Genomic DNA, 24,026 nt, shown 5'->3' with positions numbered 1-24,026 from the left:
CCACTCCGGAGAAGTGTATGGTGTTTCCTGAAACATCTAAAAAACAAAGCAACAGAGCCTAGGGCACTTCCACTTATGGTCCTATAGCTTAGGGAAATTAAAATCAAAGAGACACAGCCACCCCACAGTTTGGGACAGCTCTGTTTACAAGAACCTCGTTTACGGTACAAGTTCAATATCGCAGAAAGTGAAAAATGGATAAAGAAGTTGTGGTACTTATGTACAATGCAAAATCACTCAGCCATGAATTCTATGTCATCAGGCCCGTAGCAGCATAATGAGTGGATTCAGGTATGATGATTCTAACTGAAATAATTCACACAGAAAAAGAAACATCATAAGATATCACTAATACACGGAATGTGAACTTGGCTACACATGAACTGAATTACAAAACAGAACAGGGTCTCAAGTTTAGAAAACCAACTTATGCTTCCTTAAGGGTAAAGTGAGTTGGGGTGCTGCATAAAACCAGAGTTTGAAATTAGCACAGATACCATTCAATAAGCCAAATATGTAATAGACAAGACCTACCCCTTGCTCAACAAAATGGACTCAACAATGAGGTATCACCTCACACCTGATAGAATGGGCATCATGAGAAACTCTACAAACAAAAATGCTGGACAGGGTGTGGAGAAAAGGAACCCTCTTCCACTATTGTTGGGAATATAAATTGATACAGTCACTACGGAGAACAATATGGAGTTTCTTTAGAAACTAACAATAGAATTACCATATGATACAGCAATCCCAGTACTGGACATATACCCAGACAAAACCATAAATCAAAACGAGACATTCACCGCAATGTTCATTGCATCACTATTTACAATATCGAGGTAATGGAAGCAACCTAAATGCCCACAGACAGACGAATGCATAAAGCTGTGGTACATATATAAAATGGAATATTACTAAGCCATGAAAAGGAATGAAATTGGGTCATTTGTAGAGACGTCGATGGATCTAGAGACTGTCATACAGAGTGAAGTAAGTCAGAAAGAGAAAAACAAATCTTGTATATTCATGCATATATGTGGAACCTAGAAAAACTGTACAGATTAACCATTTTGCAAGGCATAAATAGAGCAACAGATGTAGACAACAAATGTATGGACAACAAGGGGGGAAAGCTGTTGGGGGGGTGGTGGTGGGAGGAGTTGAGAGACTGGGATTGGCATGTATACATTTATATGTATAAAATAGATAACCAATAAGAACCTGCTGTATAAAAATATAAAATAAAATTCAAAATTAAAAAGAAATAAAATTTAAAAAATAAAACAGAAAAAACAATTATTCCCTTCTCATACATGTATTTATATGAATAAATTATTTCCATGCTTATATCTGTAAATACAAAAAAAAGGAATAAAATCTACCTTGAAGCAAAAACGAAAAAGAGAAAAAAAACACAGAACCCACCAGTTCCACAGAAGGAAACCGTATCAGGGCACTTGCTCCAGTTGTAAACAATTCTGAAGTTGGCCAGTGGTGGGGAATCGTCTCCCATTCAGCCAGCAGCCCCCACGCAACAAGCGTCCTCATTGCAAAGCTGGGGCACCGTGCTGAGGCATCTGTGAGTAAACGTGAGCTGAGCCCCAGGCCAGTTGCTGCTGAACTATTCCCACCCGTCCCAGGTAAAACACCTGAATATATACAAGGACTTGAAAGCCTAGAGGAAGGGCCATAGAGCCACACGAGTGACAGCATGCCGGCCGACTTGGTGCCTGCAGGCCAGCCAGGATGGTCCTGGCCCTGGGTGCTCTTCTGGAAGATTTCCATTTCCCTGCCTGAGATACCCGTCCTGTCCCTGCCCCCACTGCTTTTTTCCTTCCTCACCTCTGCCCAGGGAGAAATTCCAGCAGCAGGTATGGGTGACACATCCTCTTCTTTAGCAGGTGGCAGCCTGGCAACTGCTGCAGAAAGTCCAGCAGAGCCCCACTCACACTGGGCCACCCACAAAGCCGTGGCCTCTCACTCCCTCCCACCAGCCCAGCCCCGAGACTGCTGACAGGGCAGAGAAAATGGCGTCAGGCACGGCTGCAGGGGCTCTTGCTGCCTGGAGTGGTATTTATATTGATCTCAACCCAGGCACACCTGGGGAGGGCTGGCCCGCACGGTAAGGCTGCCCAGGTCAGCCAATCATCACCCCTCAGGGGCTCACAGTTGCAGAAAATGGAACTTGCTGAACCGGCCAGGTCCAAGGAACAGGTGTGGGCTCCTGAGAGTCAGGATAGACAAGGGGCTGCAGCTTTGGCTTGTTTTCTAATCATTTTATCTGGCCCATGAGTGGGAGACAACTTCAAGAAAACCCTCTCCTTATGAGAGGAACCCAGGAGTCAGGGAGAGGAGGGGTGGGTGGTGGTTGGAGACAGAGGCCTGGTGCCCCGGGTGCAGTGGAAGTCTCTGGAAGACCAGGTGGAGGGAGGCCGCACAGAGTGATGCCCAGGGTCACAGACCTGTCGCAGCTGCTGTTTGTTAGTTCAAGTCCTGCTCTGAGGTGCTCTGTGTCAGCTCTGAGCGACAGGTGAGCTGGGGGTGCTCTGCAATGAGGGCTATGTGCACGGTTCCTGTGTGCCCAGCCCTGCCATGGTACCTGCAAGGGTAGCTCTGTATCCTGGGAAGGGCCTGACCACGAGAGCCCCGTGGGCTGGGGTGGGGGTGGGGTACCTGCCCAGGTGAGCTCCATATTCTGGGATTGGTCTGACCACGAGAGCCCCATGGGCTGCTGGGGACCTGGTAAAGGATGTCAGGACAGTCAGTGAAGCCACTGAGGATATACCTCCAGTTGCTCCTAATTCCTACACCCTGCTGGTCATTCTACCAACCACCAGGACATGGTATTCTGTATTAGTCTTCAATGATGCCTTCTTTTGTATTCCATTAGTCCCAGAGTCACAAGAAATTTTGGCTTGTGAGTGGCAGGACTCAACATACAACGAAAACAATACTTCCGGGCCGTCTTGCCCCAAGGGTGCAAAAATTCCCACACCATCTTTGGGGAAAGCTTAGCTAAAGACCTAAAAGTTCTACCTCTGGAAAAGGAAACCCTCCTTCAGTACGCAGACGACATTCTGATCGCCAGCCCTACTAAGGAGGCCTCTGAACTACCAAGCCAATAAAGGATAGAAGTTGTCCAAGAAAAAGCTCAAATATCACAGACTGCGGTGACCTGCCTGGGCTTCATTCTCACAGAAGGTCGGAGAAGCCCATCCCAGGAAAGGGAAGAAACCATTTTCAGCCTTACCCCTTTCTAAAACTAGAAGACAGCTTAGGGGTTCCTGGGGAGGCCAGGGTTTGCTGCTTCTGGATCCCTAACTACAGTCTACTAGCTGGGCCTCTATATGAAACACTGAAAGGAAAAGATGATGATCCTTTTGAATAGAATCCAGAAGTGGCCTTTCAAGAATGGAAAGAGCAGTCAATTCAGACCCTTGCCCTGGAACTCCCTAATTTAGCTAAACCCTTTGACCTTTACATTCCCGGTGAAAGGTGAATCGCCACTGGAGAATTAGTGCAAAAACTGGGACCACTTGAAATGGAACAATGCAAGAATGCCATCCAGGTAGGATAAACTACGGTCACCAAGGGGCTTGGCCCACTGCCGCATCTGGCCAAGATACTGGCGGTATCTAAAAACCTGGAAATCAGCAGCCCAAAAGGCCACCTCCCTCCTAAGGGAAAAGGACCCCACGTGGTGATCCTAACCACCAACCATGCCCTGAAGTTGCAGGGTTCGCTCCGTGGGCACACCGACCTCGAGTGAGGAGGCCCTCCAACTCCAACATCCTGAGAGATAACCGGGGGCAACAGGGCACCATGACGATTCGTGTGAACATCACTTGACCTGGAGTTTCTCTCATAAAACAACAAGAGTGTGTCCCAAAAGAGCAGACTACTGCTTGCAGGACTTACTGCACCCAGAGGGGAGCTAATAATCTTGGCGGGGGAACCGTATATCACACTGTCACCATAGAAAAGCCTACAGACACCGTGATGATGGTGGCCAATAAGACCGGCTGGACTCCTGTTTACTTCAAAAGGCTGTTGACTCAGTGGTCATCATGGTCCTTGATCACCACTGACCCTGGACTGTCTGGGAGTTGAGCGGGCAGGGCTCTGACACCTGGTGCTGTTTGTACGTTAATTCAGGGGCCTAATTGAAGAAAGCGCAGACTACTGGTCAGAGCATCTAGGCTGGCAGAAACGGTCAGCCTAAGGTGGCCGAACAAATGTGGGGCGGGGTGAAACCGGCCCCCACAGCGTCTCTGCACATCTCTTTCCTGGACCCTTAAAGGTCATTAGAATCTATAACACTTCCAATGCTGGTGCTCAGGTGGACGAGCAGGGAGGCAGGGGACCTGGGGACAATCAACGTCACCTGGAGGCTGCTGGGGAGAAGCTCTGACCCTCGCCCCCGGGTATTAGGGCTCCCAACTCAGCACTCAGCAGTTACAGAAGAAGTGTCTGCACCCTCAGCACTCCAAGAATGAGGAACGGGACAAAAGGCAGAGGAGGGGTTTGTCCCCAGCAAAGCCCATTAAAAATCCCTGGGAGATAAAAATAGAATCTGGGCAATAAAGTCAAGTCTAACCTTTTTTATCCTTTGTGCTTTGTCTAATTTCACGTGCTCCTAGGGTCCCGCATGCAGAGGTTCCACACCCGGCACTTCAGACCAGATTTCCTAGTGCAGAATGGCTGGGTCGACACCTCAGCTCCTGGGGCCCAGTGCAGACTCCGCGATATAGAGCCTGAGCTGCAGCCAACCTGGCCCTCGAGAGCTCCGCCCCCTCCCTCCCACTGACTCTGACAGGATCTCTACACAGCAGCCCAGCCCACAGCCCACGGGGTAGTGCATGCTCTCACCTCTCCATTCTCTGATCAAAATATAAAGTTTCCTTTGCTTGTGAACCAAACTCAGTCTCAATCTGTTGGCCCCAATGACACTGGGCAGGGGGACACTTGTTGGGGTCCACTCTGGAGGATCAGTAACAGAAATTGAGACTATTGTAACCTCAATGAACAGATGTGTGAGCCAAACTGTAGTTAACATAGAACAGTGTATAAGGCTCGGGTAAAATAAGATGTTTCTAACACTTCCATTTGATATTTCCATCACTTTATTATAAGCAAGTTCAGTGAAAAGGTTTGTCTTATTTGTCAGGTCAATATGAGAGAAACGAAGTGATTTCTTTCCAAGGATGTACATCTAATAATCTTGGTTAAAGCTTCAATCTTGTTTTAAATGCTTTTCCATTGAAAATGATACCTCTCTTTCAGCTCCCCCATTTCTGAGAAGTATAAAATCTTATAATTTATTATTACCAAAGGGGAAAGGTGGGAGGAGGGATAAATTAACAGTTTGGGATTAACACATACACACTGCTATGTATAAAATAGATCATCAACAAGGAACTACTGTATAGCACAGGGAACTACACTCAACATTTTGCAATAACCTATAAGGGGAAATAATCTGAAAAAGAATAGATATTTTTATTGACATCATCTATCAATGACAGTTAAAGTGTAACCTAAGGGAAGCTGGTGGTGAGTGCTTCTGACCCTGAAGACTTCAATCATCTAAAGTTTGGACTCTGCCTACTTCCCAAGGCCCTTAATGAACATATGTGTAGCCGTAGCTTAAAAAATTCCCCAGTTTGGGTTTCGGGGAGACACTGATTTTGAAAAAGCCCTGGTGTTCTCCTTACATGAATGGGACTCTTCCTACTGCTAAAACATGTCTGTCACACCCAGAGGATGGTATACCGTCTGATCGGGAAGAGTTTGGAAAAGGCATCTCATCTCCTCATCTCCTGGTGCTCGGGTTCACCCCTCCAGCGTCTTTACTAACAGTCTCCCCACTTGGAGATGTCAGCACTGTCAACATCCTGTTGCGTACAGTTTGGAATTTGTCCAGAGGATGAAGCGGAAGGATGAGGAACAATGAGAGACAAGTCCTAGGTGTTCAGACAGGCACATGTCACTCTAATTTCCAATCAGGAAGACGAATTGACCAAAGGCTAGGGTTGCCCATGGAAACAGTATAGGGCTTGAGGAAATCCCGCTGCTTTGTGGCCAGTTCCCATAAACACAAGTTGAACAATGGAACTCAGGGGCAGTAAAATTCACAAAACTGCAGAGTTGAAAATATCCATCACTGAAAAATGTCTTGAGGAAAGTCAGAGAAAAGGACTTGTAAGCAAGGGAGAATGGCAGGAAAGGGATTTGAGGAGGTAGAAAGGACTCGCCATTAAGCACAAGAAAAGGAGCTGAACATTGCCAACATTGCAGTTGGCCAAAAAGGGTGTATGCGTTTTTTTCTGTATATATTCAAGAAAAGGGCATACACTTTTTTAGCCAACCAAACAGGTGGGCACTGGAAGTCAATACTACAAAAGATATCACTTCGCATCAGTCAGAAGAGCCATCCTCATAAAGCGTAAACAACAGAAATGCAGGACAGGGCAAGGAGAAGAGGGAGCCCTGTGAGACTTATAGTGGAAATGTATATTGCCAACGGCCATTCTGGAGAAGTGTATTGTGTTTACTAAAGCATCTAAAAAATGAGCTACAGAGCATAGGGCACTTGCACTCATGGGCGTATATCTTGAGAAAAACAAAAATCGAGAGGACACAGGCACCCCAATGTTTACCCCCTCTCTGTTTAAAAGATCCTCAACTAGGATATAACTTAAATGTCTCTGGAGGGAAAAAATGGGTAGAGATGTGGTACTTAGGTAGAGTGGAATATTATTCAGCCTGGAAATCAATGAAATATGGCCAGTTGTAACAACTCCGGAGGAGTTACGTATGATCTTTCTAAGTGACAGAATTCAAAAAGAAAAAGACACATATCATAAGATATCACTTAAAGGTGGAATCCAAAATGGCTACACATGAAATAAATTACAAAACAAAAACATAGTCAAATATGTAGAAAACACGCATAAGGCTGCTAAACGGGAAAGGTGGGGAGGGGTGAGGCATCACCCAGGAGGTTGAAATTAGCAAAGATACCATTCCAAATACCAAACTGATAATCAACAAGGCCTACACGGTAGCTAAAAGAACTGCACTCAGCACACTCAAGTCACCGGAAAAGAATATATACGACTGGTAAGAATCTGAAAAAGAATTTACTGATGTCTCTCTGTACGTGAATCAAGTGGATGTACAGCAGCAAGAAACAGAGCTTTGAAAATCAGCTGTAACCAATATAGTAATAAATTGAAAAAAATAAACGACAGAGAGACAGAGAAAACCTCTTACAACTTTTCCTCAGGGCCGGTGATGCAACATGGATTGAACACATCTAGACCCACAGCAGGATGAGACATAAGGCTGGAAACTGTTTGCGCTAAGAGAAATGTGAGGTTGGGTGAGGAAATGCACACCCTTTAAAGTAATACTACCTGGTACCCATTCAATGGGTCCCAAATATGCAGGTTCAAGGGATCGTCCTACAGCTAAAACATGCATGGAAAACCCAGAGGACTGTACACCATGTGATCGGGAGATGTGTCTAAAATGCAGCTCATTTATCCTCTCCTGGTGCTCCTGTTCACCATTCCAGCCACGTTACTTAGAATCTCCCCACTTGGAGAATCAGCACATTTCAACTTCTGTTTCACACATTTTGCAAATTGTGAGGAGGATGAACGGGGAACCAATGAGAGAATAGTTGTAGGGGTTTGGACGGGCACATATCACTCTAATTTCCCATTAAGAATAAGAATTGAAAAAAGGCTCAGCCCGCCTCGCCCGAGCCAAAATAGGGCCTGAAGCAATCCTGCGGGTTTGAGGCCAGCTCACAAAAGAGCAACTTAAAAAATGGAGCTCAGGGTCACTGCAATTCACAAACCTGCAGAGTTATAAATGAAAACTAACGTCCAAAAATATGTTGAGGTAAGGCAAAGAAGAGGATCTGAATGCAAGACAGAATTGCAAGAAACAGATTTCAAGAGATAGATTGGACTCGTCTTTAAAGCACATGAAAAGCGGCAGAATTTCGACAATGATGCAGTTGGCCCAAAAGGGCGTATGCGTTTTTTCCTGATTATATCCAGGAAAAAACGCATACGCACTTTATGGGCAACGAAGCAAGCAAGCAATGCAAATGTGCACAACAAAGAAGTCTCATTTCCCACTGGTCAAAAGGGCCATCCTAAAAAATTGTAAAAACCAGAAATGCAGGACAGGCCATGGAGAACAGGGAGCCTTTATACGCTGATGGGCAGTGTGTGAACTGCCGAGAGCCACTCTGGAGAAGTGTATGGTGGTTCCTAAATCATCTAAAAAACAGAGCTACAGAGCATAGGACACTTCCAATCATGGGAGTATATCTAGGGAAATCTAAAAATTAACAAGACACAAGCACACCACAGTTTAGGGCTACTCTGTTTACAAGAACCTCAACTTCAGTATACCTTAAATATCCCAGGAAAGAGAACAATGGATAAAGAAGATGTGGTACTTATGTACAATGGAATATCTCTTCACCATGAAATCAATGTAATAAGGCTAGTAGAAGGATAAAGAGTGGATTTAGGTCCGATAATACTACTTGAAATAAGTCAAACAGAAAAAGAAACATATCATAAGATATCACTTATAGAGGGAGGGTAAATATGGCTGCACAAGAAATGAATTACAGAACAGAACAGTGTCTCACATTTAGAAAACACACTTATTTCAGCTTAAGGGGAAAGGAGAGGTGGGGTGATGCATAAAACCAGAGTTTGAAATTAGCACAGATACCGTTCAATAAACCAAATAGATATTAGACAAGATCTACACCTTGCTCAATGAACTGGCCTCAACACACCCTATACACCGCAGAGAAATATATCTGAGTAATAAGAATCTTAAAACCCATGTATTGATATATCTCCATAAGGGAATCAAGTGTGTGCAGAGTGGCACAAACACAGCAGTGAAAATGAGCTAAACCCCATTATAGAAATAAATTTTAAAAACAAAATGCAGAAACAATGAAAGAGAGAAAAATTCTTACAAAATTCGCTCAGGGGCTGTGATGCAACCTGGATTGACCACATATAAACCCACAGCTGGATAAGACATAAGGCTGGACACTTGGGGCTGAGAGGATTGATGAGCTTTGGTGAGCAACTGCCAAAAGTTTAATGCAATACTTCATGCTACTCATTCCAAGGGTCCCAACACTCCAGGTTGAAGGGAATCTTCCTACAGCTAAACCATGCTTGGGAAACCCAGCGACTGGTATACCATATGATCGGGAAAGGTTTCTAAAACGCACCTCATTTTTCCTCTCCTGGGGCTCCGGATCGACATTCCAGCCGCTTTACCAAAAATATCCCCACATGGAGAGTCAATGCCTTTAAGTTCTGGTATCGCACAGTCTGCAGTTAGTGCGGAGGATGAATGGGAATAGGGGGAACCAGTGAGAAACTAGCTGTAGCGGTTTCAAGGGGCACATGTCACTCTAAATTCACATCAGTAAGAAGAATAAACCAAAGGCACAGCAAGGTGCCCCAGAAGAAGAATAGGGCCTGAAGGAATCCTGTGGTTATGAGGCAAGATCACAAAAATAAGAGCTGAAAAATGGAGCTAAGGGCCACTGCAATTCAAAAACCTGCAGAGTTATAAAGGCCAACTATTTTCAAAAAATATATTGAGGTAAGGCTATGAAGAGGCATTGAAAGGAAGGCAGAATTGCAGGAAAACGATTTCAGGAGGTAGACTGGAATTGCATTTAAAGCATAGGAAAAGAGGCAGAACGTCCACAATGATTCACTTGGCCAAAAAGGGCGTATGCCTTTTTTCCTGAATTTATTCAGGAAAAAAGGCATACGCCCTTTTTGGCCAACCAAGCAAGCTTGCAAAGGAAATCTGCACTACAATGAAGTCTCACTTCCCCCTGGTCAAAAGGGCCATCTGAAAAAAGTGTAAAATCCAGAAAGGCAGGACAGGCCATGGAGAACTGGGAGCCTTGTTATGCTGATGGGCGGGATGTGTATGGTGTTTCCTGAAACATCTAAAAAACAAAGCAACAGAGCCTAGGGCACTTCCACTTATGGTCCTATAGCTTAGGGAAATTAAAATCAAAAAGACACAGCCACCCCAAAATTTGGGACGGCTCTGTTTACAAGAACCTCATTTACGGTAGAAGTTCAATATCGCATAAAGTGAAAAATGGATAAAGAAGTTGTGGTACTTACGTACAATGCAATATCACTCAGAAATGAAATCTATGTCATCAGGCCCATAGCAGCATAAAGAGTGGATTCAGGTATGATGATTCTAACTGAAATAAGTCACACAGAAAAAGAAACATCATAAGATATCACTAATACACGGAATGTAAACTTGGCTACACAGGAACTGAATTCCAAAACAGAACAGGGTCTCAAATTTAGAAAACCAACTTATGCTTGCTTAAGGGGAAAGGTGAGTTGGTGTGCTGCATAAAACCAGAGATTGAAATGAGCACAGATAAAGTTCCTTAAGCCAAATATGGAATAGACAAGAGCTACTCCTTGCTCAAAGAAATGGACTCAACACCCCATATTAAACGCCTAAGAATGTACCTGACTAGTAAGTATCTTAAAACCTATGGATTACTATGTCTCCGAAAGAGAATCAAGCGTGTGTACAGGGTCATAAATGCAGCAGTGATAGGATTGGAGAGGTTCGGTGAGCAAATGAAGACCCTTTGAAGTCATATTGCATGGTACCCATTCCACGGGTCTCAACTCTCCAGGTTTAAGGTATTCTTCCTTCAGCTAAAACATGCATGTGGAACCCAGAGTATGATCAACCATGTGAATGGGAGACGTGTTCAAATATGTCTCAGTTTTCCTCCCCTGGTACTCGGGTGCAACATTCCAGACGCTTTACTAACACCCTCCCGACATGGAGAGTCAGTCCCTTTAACCTCCTGTTTGGCCCAGTTTGCAATTTCTGCGGAAGATGAACAGGAATAGCGAGAACCAATGAGAGACTAGCTGGAGGTGTCTGGACGGGCAAATTTAACTCTCATTTCCCACCAGGAAGAGGAATTAACCAAAGGCTCAGCGTGCCGTGCTGGAACCAGATTAGGGCCTGAAGCCATCCTGCGGTGTTGCAGCCAGCTCACAAGAAAGCGAGTTGAAGAAAGGAGCTCAGGGGCACTGTAATTCACAAACCTGCAGAGTTATAAATGGCAGCTATCGTCCAATAATATACTGAAGTAAGGCTGCCAAGAGGACTTGAAAGCGGGGCAGAATTGCAGGAAACCGATTTCAGGAGGTAGACTGGAATTGCATTGAAAGCATAGGAAAAGAGGCAGAACGTCCACCATGATGCACTTGGCCAAAAAGGGCGTATGTGTTTTTTCCTGAATATATTCAGGAAGAAACGCATACGCCCTTTTTGGCCAACCAAGCAAGCTTGCAAAGGAAATCTGCACTACAATGAAGTCTCACTTCCCCCCGGTCAAAAGGGCCATCTGACAAAAGTGTAAAATCCAGAAAGGCAGGACAGGCCATGGAGAACTGGGAGCCTTGTTATGCTGATGGGCGGGATGTAAATTGCCAACAGACACTCGGGAGAAGTGTATGGTGTTTCCTGAAACATGTAAAAAACAAAGCAACAGAGCCTAGGGCACTTCCACTTATGGTCCTATAGCTTAGGGAAATTAAAACAAAAAAGACACAGCCACCCCAAAGTTTGGGACGCCTCTGTTTACAAGAACCTCGTTTACAGTACAAGTTCAACATCGCAGAAAGTGAAAAATGGATAAAGAAGTTGTGGTATTTACTTACAAAGCAATATCACTCAGCAATGAAATCTATGTCATCAGGCCCTTAGCAGCACAATGAGTGGATTCAGGTATGATGATTCTAACTGAAATAAGTCACACAGAAAAAGAAACATCATAAGATATCACTAATACACGGAATGTAAACTTGGCTACACAGGAACTGAATTCCAAAACAGAACAGGGTCTCAAATTTAGAAAACCAACTTATGCTTGCTTAAGGGGAAAGGTGAGTTGGGGTGCTGCATAAAACCAGAGATTGAAATGAGCACAGATAAAGTTCCTTAAGCCAAATATGGAATAGACAAGAGCTACTCCTTGCTCAACGAAATGGACTCAACACCGCATATTAAACGCCTAAGAATGTACCTGACTAGTAAGTATCTTAAAACCTATGGATTGCTATGTCTCCGAAAGAGAATCAAGCATGTGTACAGGGGCATAAACGCAACAGTGATAGGATTGGAGAGGTTCGGTGAGCAAATGAAGACCCTGTGAAGTCATATTGCATGGTACCCATTCCACGGGTCTCAACTCTTCAGGTTTAAGGTATTCTTCCTTCAGCTAAAACATTTATGTGGAACCCAGAGTATGATCAAACGTGTGATCGGGAGACGTGTTCAAATATGTCTCAGTTTTCCTCCCCTGGTACTCGGGTGCAACATTCCAGACGCTTTACTAACACTCTCCCCACTTGGAGAGTCAGCGCCTTTAACCTCCTGTTTTGCCCAGTTTGCAATTTCTGCGGAAGATGAACAGGAATAGGGAGAACCAATGAGAGACTAGCTGGAGGTGTCTGGACGGGCAAATTTAACTCTCATTTCCCACCAGGAAGAGGAATTAACCAAAGGCTCAGCGTGCCATTCCGGAACCAGATTAGGGCCTGAAGCCATCCTGCGGTGTTGCGGCCAGCTCAAAAGAAAGCGAGTTAAAGAAACGATCTCAGGGTCACTGTAATTCACAAACCTGCAGAGTTATAAATGACAGCTATCGTCCAAAAATATACTGAAGTAAGGCTGCCAAGAGGACTTGAAAGCGGGGCAGAATTGCAGGAAACCGATTTCAGGAGGTAGACTGGAATTGCATTGAAAGCATAGGAAAAGAGGCAGAACATCCACAATGATGCACTTGGCCATAAAGGGCGTATGCGTTTTTTCCTGAATATATTCAGGAAAAAACGCATACGCCCTTTTTGGCCAACCAAGCAAATTTGCAAAGGAAATCTGCACTACAATGAAGTCTCACTTCCCCCCGGTCAAAAGGGCCATCTGAAAAAAGTGTAAAATCCAGAAAGGCAGGACAGGCCATGGAGAACTGGGAGCCTTGTTATGCTGATGGGTGGGATGTAAATTGCCAATAGACACTCGGGAGAAGTGTATGGTGTTTCCTGAAACATGTAAAAAACAAAGCAACAGAGCCTAGGGCACTTCCACTTATGGTCCTATAGCTTAGGGAAATTAAAATCAAAAAGCCACAGCCACCCCAAAGTTTGGGACGGCTCTGTTTACAAGAACCTCGTTTACGGTACAAGTTCAATATCGCAGAAAGTGAAAAATGGATAAAGAAGTTGTGGTACTTACGTACAATGCAATATCAATCAGCAATGAAATCTATGTCATCAGGCCCGTAGCAGCATAATGAGTGGATTCAGGTACGATGATTCTAACTGAAATAAGTCACACAGAAAAAGAAACATCATAAGATATCAGTAATACACGAAATGTAAACTTGGCTACACAGGAACTGAATTCCAAAACAGAACAGGGTCTCAAATTTAGGAAACCAACTTATGCTTGCTTAAGGGGAAAGGTGAGTTGGGGTGCTGCATAAAACCAGAGATTGAAATGAGCACAGATAAAGTTCCTTAAGCCAAATATGGAATAGACAAGAGCTACTCCTTGCTCAACGAAATGGACTCAACACCTCATATTAAACGCCTAAGAATGTACCTGACTAGTAAGTATCTTAAAACCTATGGATTGCTATGTCTCCAAAAGAGAATCAAGCGTGTGTACAGGGGCATAAATGCAGCAGTGATAGGATTGGAGAGGTTCGGTGAGCAAATGAAGACCCTTTGAAGTCATATTGCATGGTACCCATTCCACGGGTTTCAACTACCCAGGTTTAAGGTATTCTTCCTTCAGCTAAAACATGCATGTGGAACCTAGAGTATGATCAACCATGTGATCGGGAAACGTGTTCAAATATGTCTCAGTTTTCGTACCCTGGTACTCGGGTGCAACATTCCAGACGCTTTACTAACACTCTCCACACTTGGAGAGTCAGTCCCTTTAACCTCCTGTTTGGCCCAGTTTGCAATTTCTGCGGAAGGTGAACAGGAATAGGGAGAACAAATGAGAGACTAGCTGGAGGTGTCTTGACGGGCAAATTTAACTCTCATTTCCCACCAGGAAGAGGAAATAACCAAAGGCTCAGCGTGCCGTGCCGGAACCAGATTAGGGCCTGAAGCCATCCTGCTGTGCTGCGGCCAGCTCAAAAGAAAGCGAGTTGAAGAAAGGAACTCAGGGGCACTGTAATTCACAAACCTGCAGACTTATAAATGACAGCTATCGTCCAAAAATATACTGAAGTAAGGCTGCCAAGAGGACTTGAAAGCGGGGCAGAATTGCAGGAAACCGATTTCAGGAGGTAGACTGGAATTGCATTGAAAACATAGGAAAAGAGGCAGAACGTCCACAATGATGCACTTGGCCAAAACGGGCGTATGCGTTTTTTCCTGAATATATTCAGGAAAAAACGCATACGCCCTTTTTGGCCAACCAAGCAAGCTTGCAAAGGAAATCTGCACTACAATGAAGTCTCACTTCCCCCCGGTCAAAAGGGCCATCTGAAAAAAGTGTAAAATCCAGAAAGGCAGGACAGGCCATGGAGAACTGGGAGCCTTGTTATGCTGATGGGCGGGATGTAAATTGCCAACAGACACTGGGGAGAAGTGTATGGTGTTTCCTGAAACATCTAAAAAACAAAGCAACAGAGCCTAGGGCATTTCCACTTATGGTCCTATAGATTAGGGAAATTAAAATCAAAAAGACACAGCCACCCCAAAGTTTGGGACGCCTCTGTTTACAAGAACCTCGTTTACAGTACAAGTTCAACACCGCAGAAAGTGAAAAATGGATAAAGAAGTTGTGGTATTTACTTACAAAGCAATATCACTCAGCAATGAAATCTATGTCATCAGGCCCTTAGCAGCACAATGAGTGGATTCAGGTATGATGATTCTAACTGAAGTAAGTCACACAGAAAAAGAATCATCATAAAATATCAGTAATACACGGAATGTAAACTTGGCTACACAGGAACTGAATTCCAAAACAGAACAGGGTCTCAAATTTAGAAAAGCAACTTATGCTTGCTTAAGGGTAAAGGTGAGTTGGGGTGCTGCATAAAACCAGAGATTGAAATGAGCACAGATAAAGTTCCTTAAGCCAAATATGGAATAGAATAGAGCTACTCCTTGCTCAACGAAATGGATTCAACACCCCATATTAAACGCCTAAGAATGTACCTTACTAGTAAGTATCTTAAAACCTATGGATTGCTATGTCTCCAAAAGAGAATCAAGCATGTGTACAGGGGCATAAACGCAGCACTGATAGGATTGGAGAGGTTCGGTGAGCAAATGAAGACCCTTTGAAGTCATATTGCATGGTACCCATTCCACGGGTTTCAACTACCCAGGTTTAAGGTATTCTAACTTCAGCTAAAACATGCATGTGGAAACTAGAGTATGATCAACCATGTGATCGGGAAACGTGTTCAAATATGTCTCAGTTTTCGTACCCTGGTACTCGGGTGCAACATTCCAGACGCTTTACTAACATCCTCCCGACTTGGAGAGTCAGTCCCTTTAACCTCCTGTTTGGCCCAGTTTGCAATTTCTGTGGAAGATGAACAGGAATAGCGAGAACCAATGAGAGACTAGCTGGAGGTGTCTGGACGGGCAAATTTAACTCTCATTTCCCACCAGGAAGAGGAATTAACCAAAGGCTCAGCATGCCGTGCCGGAACCAGATTAGGGCCTGAAGCCATCCTGCGGTGTTGCGGCCAGCTCAAAAGAAAGCGAGTTGAAGAAAGGAGCTCAGGGGCACTGTAATTCACAAACCTGCAGAGTTATAAATGACAGCTATCGTCCAAAAATATACTGAAGTAAGGCTGCCAAGAGGACTTGAAAGCGGGGCAGAATTGCAGGAAACCGATTTCAGGAGGTAGACTGGAATTGCATTGAAAGCATACGAAAAGAGGCAGAACGTCCACAATGATGCACTTGGCCAAAAAGGGCGTATGCGTTTTTTCCTGAATATATTCAGGAAAAAACGCATACGCCCTTTTTGGCCAACCAAGCAAGCTTGCAAAGGAAATCTGCACTACAATGAAGTCTCACTTCCCCCCGGTCAAAAGGGCCATCTGAAAAAAGTGTAAAATCCAGAAAGGCAGGACAGGCCATGGAGAACTGGGAGCCTTGTTATGCTGATGGGCGGGATGTAAATTGCCAACAGACACTCGGGAGAAGTGTATGGTGTTTCCTGTAACATCTAAAAAACAAAGCAACAGAGCCTAGGGCACTTCCACTTATGGTCCTATAGCTTAGGGAAATTAAAATCAAAAAGACACAGCCACCCCAAAGTTTGGGACACCTCTGTTTACAAGAACCTCATTTACCGTACAAGTTCAATATCACAGAAAGTGAAACATGGATAAAGAAGTTGTGGTACTTACGTACAATGCAGTATCACTCAACAATGAAATCTATGTCATCAGGCCCATAGCAGCATAATGAGTGGATTCAGGTACGATGATTCTAACTGAAATAAGTCACACAGAAAAAGAAACATCATAAGATATCACTAATACACAGAATGTAAACTTGGCTACACAGGAACTGAATTCCAAAACAGAACAGGGTCTCAAATTTAGAAAACCAACTTATGCTTGCTTAAGGGGAAAGGTGAGTTGGGGTGCTGCATAAAACCAGAGATTGAAATGAGCACAGATAAAGTTCCTTAAGCCAAATATGGAATAGACAAGAGCTACTCCTTGCTCAACGAAATGGACTCAACACCCCATATTAAATGCCTAAGAATGTACCTGACTAGTAAGTATCTTAAAACCTATGGATTGCTATGTCTCCAAAAGAGAATCAAGCGTCTGTACAGGGGGATAAACGCAGCAGTGATAGGATTGGAGAAGTTCGGTGAGCACATGAAGACCCTTTGAAGTCATATTGCATGGTACCCATTCCACGGGTCTCAACTCTCCAGGTTTAAGGTATTCTTCCTTCAGCTAAAACATGCATGTGGAACCCAGAGTATGATCAACCGTGTGAACGGGAGACGTGTTCAAATATGTCTCAGTTTTCCTCCCCTGGTACTCGGGTGCAACATTCCAGATGCTTTACTAACACCCTCCCGACTTGGAGAGTCAGTCCCTTTAACCTCCTGTTTGGCCCAGTTTGCAATTTCTGCGAAAGATGAACAGGAATAGCGAGAACCAATGAGAGACTAGCTGGAGGTGTCTGGACGGGCAAATTTAACTCTCATTTCCCACCAGGAAGAGGAATTAACCAAAGGCTCAGCGTGCCGTGCCGGAACCAGATTAGGGCCTGAAGCCATCCTGCGGTGTTGCGGCCAGGTCACAAGAAAGCGAGTTGAAGAAAGGAGCTCAGGGGCACTGTAATTCACAAACCTGCAGACTTATAAATGACAGCTATCGTCCAAAAATATACTGAAGTAAGGCTGCCAAGAGGACTTGAAAGTGGGGCAGAATTGCAGGAAACCGATTTCAGGAGGTAGACTGGAATTGCATTGAAAGCATAGGAAAAGAGGCAGAACGTCCACAATGATGCACTTGGCCAAAAAGGGCGTATGCGTTTTTTCCTGAATATATTCAGGAAAAAACGCATACGCCCTTTTTGGCCAAGCAAGCAAGCTTGCAAAGGAAATCTGCACTACAATGAAGTCTCACTTCCCCCCGGTCAAAAGGGCCATCTGAGAAAAGTGTAAAACCCAGAAAGGCAGGACAGGCCATGGAGAACTGGGAGCCTTTTTATGCTGATGGGCGGGATGTAAATTGCCAACAGACACTCGGGAGAAGTGTATGGTGTTTCCTGAAACATCTAAAAAACAAAGCAACAGAGCCTAGGGCACTTCCACTTATGGTCCTATAGATTAGGGAAATTAAAATCAAAAAGACACAGCCACCCCAAAGTTTGGGACGCCTCTGTTTACAAGAACCTCGTTTACAGTACAAGTTCAACATCGCAGAAAGTGAAAAATGGATAAAGAAGTTGTGGTATTTACTTACAAAGCAATATCACTCAGCAATGAAATCTATGTCATTAGGCCCGTAGCAGCATAATGAGTGGATTCAGGTACGATGATTCTAACTGAAATAAGTCACACAGAAAAAGAAACATCATAAGATATCACTAATACACAGAATGTAAACTTGGCTACACAGGAACTGAATTCCAAAACAGAACAGGGTCTCAAATTTAGAAAACCAACTTATGCTTGCTTAAGGGGAAAGGTGAGTTGGGGTGCTGCATAAAACCAGAGATTGAAATGAGCACAGATAAAGTTCCTTAAGCCAAATATGGAATAGACAAGAGCTACTCCTTGCTCAATGAAATGGACTCAACACCCCATATTAAACGCCTAAGAATGTACCTGACTAGTAAGTATCTTAAAACCTATGGATTACTATGTCTCCGAAAGAGAATCAAGCGTGTGTACAGGGTCATAAATGCAGCAGTGATAGGATTGGAGAGGTTCGGTGAGCAAATGAAGACCCTTTGAAGTCATATTGCATGGTACCCATTCCACGGGTCTCAACTCTCCAGGTTTAAGGTATTCTTCCTTCAGCTAAAACATGCATGTGGAACCCAGAGTATGATCAACCATGTGAATGGGAGACGTGTTCAAATATGTCTCAGTTTTCCTCCCCTGGTACTCGGGTGCAACATTCCAGACGCTTTACTAACACCCTCCCGACATGGAGAGTCAGTCCCTTTAACCTCCTGTTTGGCCCAGTTTGCAATTTCTGCGGAAGATGAACAGGAATAGCGAGAACCAATGAGAGACTAGCTGGAGGTGTCTGGACGGGCAAATTTAACTCTCATTTCCCACCAGGAAGAGGAATTAACCAAAGGCTCAGCGTGCCGTGCCGGAACCAGATTAGGGCCTGAAGCCATCCTGCGGTGTTGCAGCCAGCTCACAAGAAAGCGAGTTGAAGAAAGGAGCTCAGGGGCACTGTAATTCACAAACCTGCAGAGTTATAAATGGCAGCTATCGTCCAATAATATACTGAAGTAAGGCTGCCAAGAGGACTTGAAAGCGGGGCAGAATTGCAGGAAACCGATTTCAGGAGGTAGACTGGAATTGCATTGAAAGCATAGGAAAAGAGGCAGAACGTCCACCATGATGCACTTGGCCAAAAAGGGCGTATGTGTTTTTTCCTGAATATATTCAGGAAGAAACGCATACGCCCTTTTTGGCCAACCAAGCAAGCTTGCAAAGGAAATCTGCACTACAATGAAGTCTCACTTCCCCCCGGTCAAAAGGGCCATCTGACAAAAGTGTAAAATCCAGAAAGGCAGGACAGGCCATGGAGAACTGGGAGCCTTGTTATGCTGATGGGCGGGATGTAAATTGCCAACAGACACTCGGGAGAAGTGTATGGTGTTTCCTGAAACATGTAAAAAACAAAGCAACAGAGCCTAGGGCACTTCCACTTATGGTCCTATAGCTTAGGGAAATTAAAACAAAAAAGACACAGCCACCCCAAAGTTTGGGACGCCTCTGTTTACAAGAACCTCGTTTACAGTACAAGTTCAACATCGCAGAAAGTGAAAAATGGATAAAGAAGTTGTGGTATTTACTTACAAAGCAATATCACTCAGCAATGAAATCTATGTCATCAGGCCCTTAGCAGCACAATGAGTGGATTCAGGTATGATGATTCTAACTGAAATAAGTCACACAGAAAAAGAAACATCATAAGATATCAGTAATACACGGAATGTAAACTTGGCTACACAGGAACTGAATTCCAAAACAGAACAGGGTCTCAAATTTAGAAAACCAACTTATGCTTGCTTAAGGGGAAAGGTGAGTTGGGGTGCTGCATAAAACCAGAGATTGAAATGAGCACAGATAAAGTTCCTTAAGCCAAATATGGAATAGACAAGAGCTACTCCTTGCTCAACGAAATGGACTCAACACCGCATATTAAACGCCTAAGAATGTACCTGACTAGTAAGTATCTTAAAACCTATGGATTGCTATGTCTCCGAAAGAGAATCAAGCATGTGTACAGGGGCATAAACGCAGCAGTGATAGGATTGGAGAGGTTCGGTGAGCAAATGAAGACCCTGTGAAGTCATATTGCATGGTACCCATTCCACGGGTCTCAACTCTTCAGGTTTAAGGTATTCTTCCTTCAGCTAAAACATTTATGTGGAACCCAGAGTATGATCAAACGTGTGATCGGGAGACGTGTTCAAATATGTCTCAGTTTTCCTCCCCTGGTACTCGGGTGCAACATTCCAGACGCTTTACTAACACTCTCCCCACTTGGAGAGTCAGCGCCTTTAACCTCCTGTTTTGCCCAGTTTGCAATTTCTGCGGAAGATGAACAGGAATAGGGAGAACCAATGAGAGACTAGCTGGAGGTGTCTGGACGGGCAAATTTAACTCTCATTTCCCACCAGGAAGAGGAATTAACCAAAGGCTCAGCGTGCCATTCCGGAACCAGATTAGGGCCTGAAGCCATCCTGCGGTGTTGCGGCCAGCTCAAAAGAAAGCGAGTTAAAGAAACGATCTCAGGGTCACTGTAATTCACAAACCTGCAGAGTTATAAATGACAGCTATCGTCCAAAAATATACTGAAGTAAGGCTGCCAAGAGGACTTGAAAGCGGGGCAGAATTGCAGGAAACCGATTTCAGGAGGTAGACTGGAATTGCATTGAAAGCATAGGAAAAGAGGCAGAACATCCACAATGATGCACTTGGCCATAAAGGGCGTATGCGTTTTTTCCTGAATATATTCAGGAAAAAACGCATACGCCCTTTTTGGCCAACCAAGCAAATTTGCAAAGGAAATCTGCACTACAATGAAGTCTCACTTCCCCCCGGTCAAAAGGGCCATCTGAAAAAAGTGTAAAATCCAGAAAGGCAGGACAGGCCATGGAGAACTGGGAGCCTTGTTATGCTGATGGGTGGGATGTAAATTGCCAATAGACACTCGGGAGAAGTGTATGGTGTTTCCTGAAACATGTAAAAAACAAAGCAACAGAGCCTAGGGCACTTCCACTTATGGTCCTATAGCTTAGGGAAATTAAAATCAAAAAGCCACAGCCACCCCAAAGTTTGGGACGGCTCTGTTTACAAGAACCTCGTTTACGGTACAAGTTCAATATCGCAGAAAGTGAAAAATGGATAAAGAAGTTGTGGTACTTACGTACAATGCAATATCAATCAGCAATGAAATCTATGTCATCAGGCCCGTAGCAGCATAATGAGTGGATTCAGGTACGATGATTCTAACTGAAATAAGTCACACAGAAAAAGAAACATCATAAGATATCAGTAATACACGAAATGTAAACTTGGCTACACAGGAACTGAATTCCAAAACAGAACAGGGTCTCAAATTTAGGAAACCAACTTATGCTTGCTTAAGGGGAAAGGTGAGTTGGGGTGCTGCATAAAACCAGAGATTGAAATGAGCACAGATAAAGTTCCTTAAGCCAAATATGGAATAGACAAGAGCTACTCCTTGCTCAACGAAATGGACTCAACACCTCATATTAAACGCCTAAGAATGTACCTGACTAGTAAGTATCTTAAAACCTATGGATTGCTATGTCTCCAAAAGAGAATCAAGCGTGTGTACAGGGGCATAAATGCAGCAGTGATAGGATTGGAGAGGTTCGGTGAGCAAATGAAGACCCTTTGAAGTCATATTGCATGGTACCCATTCCACGGGTTTCAACTACCCAGGTTTAAGGTATTCTTCCTTCAGCTAAAACATGCATGTGGAACCTAGAGTATGATCAACCATGTGATCGGGAAACGTGTTCAAATATGTCTCAGTTTTCGTACCCTGGTACTCGGGTGCAACATTCCAGACGCTTTACTAACACTCTCCACACTTGGAGAGTCAGTCCCTTTAACCTCCTGTTTGGCCCAGTTTGCAATTTCTGCGGAAGGTGAACAGGAATAGGGAGAACAAATGAGAGACTAGCTGGAGGTGTCTTGACGGGCAAATTTAACTCTCATTTCCCACCAGGAAGAGGAAATAACCAAAGGCTCAGCGTGCCGTGCCGGAACCAGATTAGGGCCTGAAGCCATCCTGCTGTGCTGCGGCCAGCTCAAAAGAAAGCGAGTTGAAGAAAGGAGCTCAGGGGCACTGTAATTCACAAACCTGCAGACTTATAAATGACAGCTATCGTCCAAAAATATACTGAAGTAAGGCTGCCAAGAGGACTTGAAAGCGGGGCAGAATTGCAGGAAACCGATTTCAGGAGGTAGACTGGAATTGCATTGAAAACATAGGAAAAGAGGCAGAACGTCCACAATGATGCACTTGGCCAAAACGGGCGTATGCGTTTTTTCCTGAATATATTCAGGAAAAAACGCATACGCCCTTTTTGGCCAACCAAGCAAGCTTGCAAAGGAAATCTGCACTACAATGAAGTCTCACTTCCCCCCGGTCAAAAGGGCCATCTGAAAAAAGTGTAAAATCCAGAAAGGCAGGACAGGCCATGGAGAACTGGGAGCCTTGTTATGCTGATGGGCGGGATGTAAATTGCCAACAGACACTGGGGAGAAGTGTATGGTGTTTCCTGAAACATCTAAAAAACAAAGCAACAGAGCCTAGGGCATTTCCACTTATGCTCCTATAGCTTAGGGAAATTAAAATCAAAAAGACACAGCCACCCCAAAGTTTGGGACGCCTCTGTTTACAAGAACCTCGTTTACAGTACAAGTTCAACACCGCAGAAAGTGAAAAATGGATAAAGAAGTTGTGGTATTTACTTACAAAGCAATATCACTCAGCAATGAAATCTATGTCATCAGGCCCTTAGCAGCACAATGAGTGGATTCAGGTATGATGATTCTAACTGAAGTAAGTCACACAGAAAAAGAATCATCATAAGATATCAGTAATACACGGAATGTAAACTTGGCTACACAGGAACTGAATTACAGAACAGAACAGGGTCTCAAATTTAGAAAAGCAACTTATGCTTGCTTAAGGGTAAAGGTGAGTTGGGGTGCTGCATAAAACCAGAGATTGAAATGAGCACAGATAAAGTTCCTTAAGCCAAATATGGAATAGAATAGAGCTACTCCTTGCTCAACGAAATGGATTCAACACCCCATATTAAACGCCTAAGAATGTACCTTACTAGTAAGTATCTTAAAACCTATGGATTGCTATGTCTCCAAAAGAGAATCAAGCATGTGTACAGGGGCATAAACGCAGCACTGATAGGATTGGAGAGGTTCGGTGAGCAAATGAAGACCCTTTGAAGTCATATTGCATGGTACCCATTCCACGGGTTTCAACTACCCAGGTTTAAGGTATTCTAACTTCAGCTAAAACATGCATGTGGAAACTAGAGTATGATCAACCATGTGATTGGGAAACGTGTTCAAATATGTCTCAGTTTTCGTACCCTGGTACTCGGGTGCAACATTCCAGACGCTTTACTAACATCCTCCCGACTTGGAGAGTCAGTCCCTTTAACCTCCTGTTTGGCCCAGTTTGCAATTTCTGTGGAAGATGAACAGGAATAGCGAGAACCAATGAGAGACTAGCTGGAGGTGTCTGGACGGGCAAATTTAACTCTCATTTCCCACCAGGAAGAGGAATTAACCAAAGGCTCAGCATGCCGTGCCGGAACCAGATTAGGGCCTGAAGCCATCCTGCGGTGTTGCGGCCAGCTCAAAAGAAAGCGAGTTGAAGAAAGGAGCTCAGGGGCACTGTAATTCACAAACCTGCAGAGTTATAAATGACAGCTATCGTCCAAAAATATACTGAAGTAAGGCTGCCAAGAGGACTTGAAAGCGGGGCAGAATTGCAGGAAACCGATTTCAGGAGGTAGACTGGAATTGCATTGAAAGCATACGAAAAGAGGCAGAACGTCCACAATGATGCACTTGGCCAAAAAGGGCGTATGCGTTTTTTCCTGAATATATTCAGGAAAAAA

At 44.1% G+C, this 24,026-nt stretch overlaps 1 long non-coding RNA gene across 1 annotated transcript in view; it reads right to left on the bottom strand.

Annotated features, from left to right (window-relative positions):
* Positions 1-10,205: 10,205 nt before the first annotated feature.
* LOC137218347 (uncharacterized) overlaps positions 10,206-24,026 on the bottom strand; it is a 107,696-nt gene continuing 93,875 nt past the window's right edge. The window contains exon 5 of the long non-coding RNA XR_010940665.1: positions 10,206-10,294. This is a non-coding gene — a long non-coding RNA (uncharacterized lncRNA). The remainder of the gene's footprint in view (positions 10,295-24,026) is intronic.

Source organism: Pseudorca crassidens, unplaced genomic scaffold (assembly GCF_039906515.1).
Source record: "Pseudorca crassidens isolate mPseCra1 unplaced genomic scaffold, mPseCra1.hap1 Scaffold_83, whole genome shotgun sequence".
Taxonomy (NCBI): domain Eukaryota; kingdom Metazoa; phylum Chordata; class Mammalia; order Artiodactyla; family Delphinidae; genus Pseudorca; species Pseudorca crassidens.
This window is presented reverse-complemented; position numbering and strand designations above follow the sequence as displayed.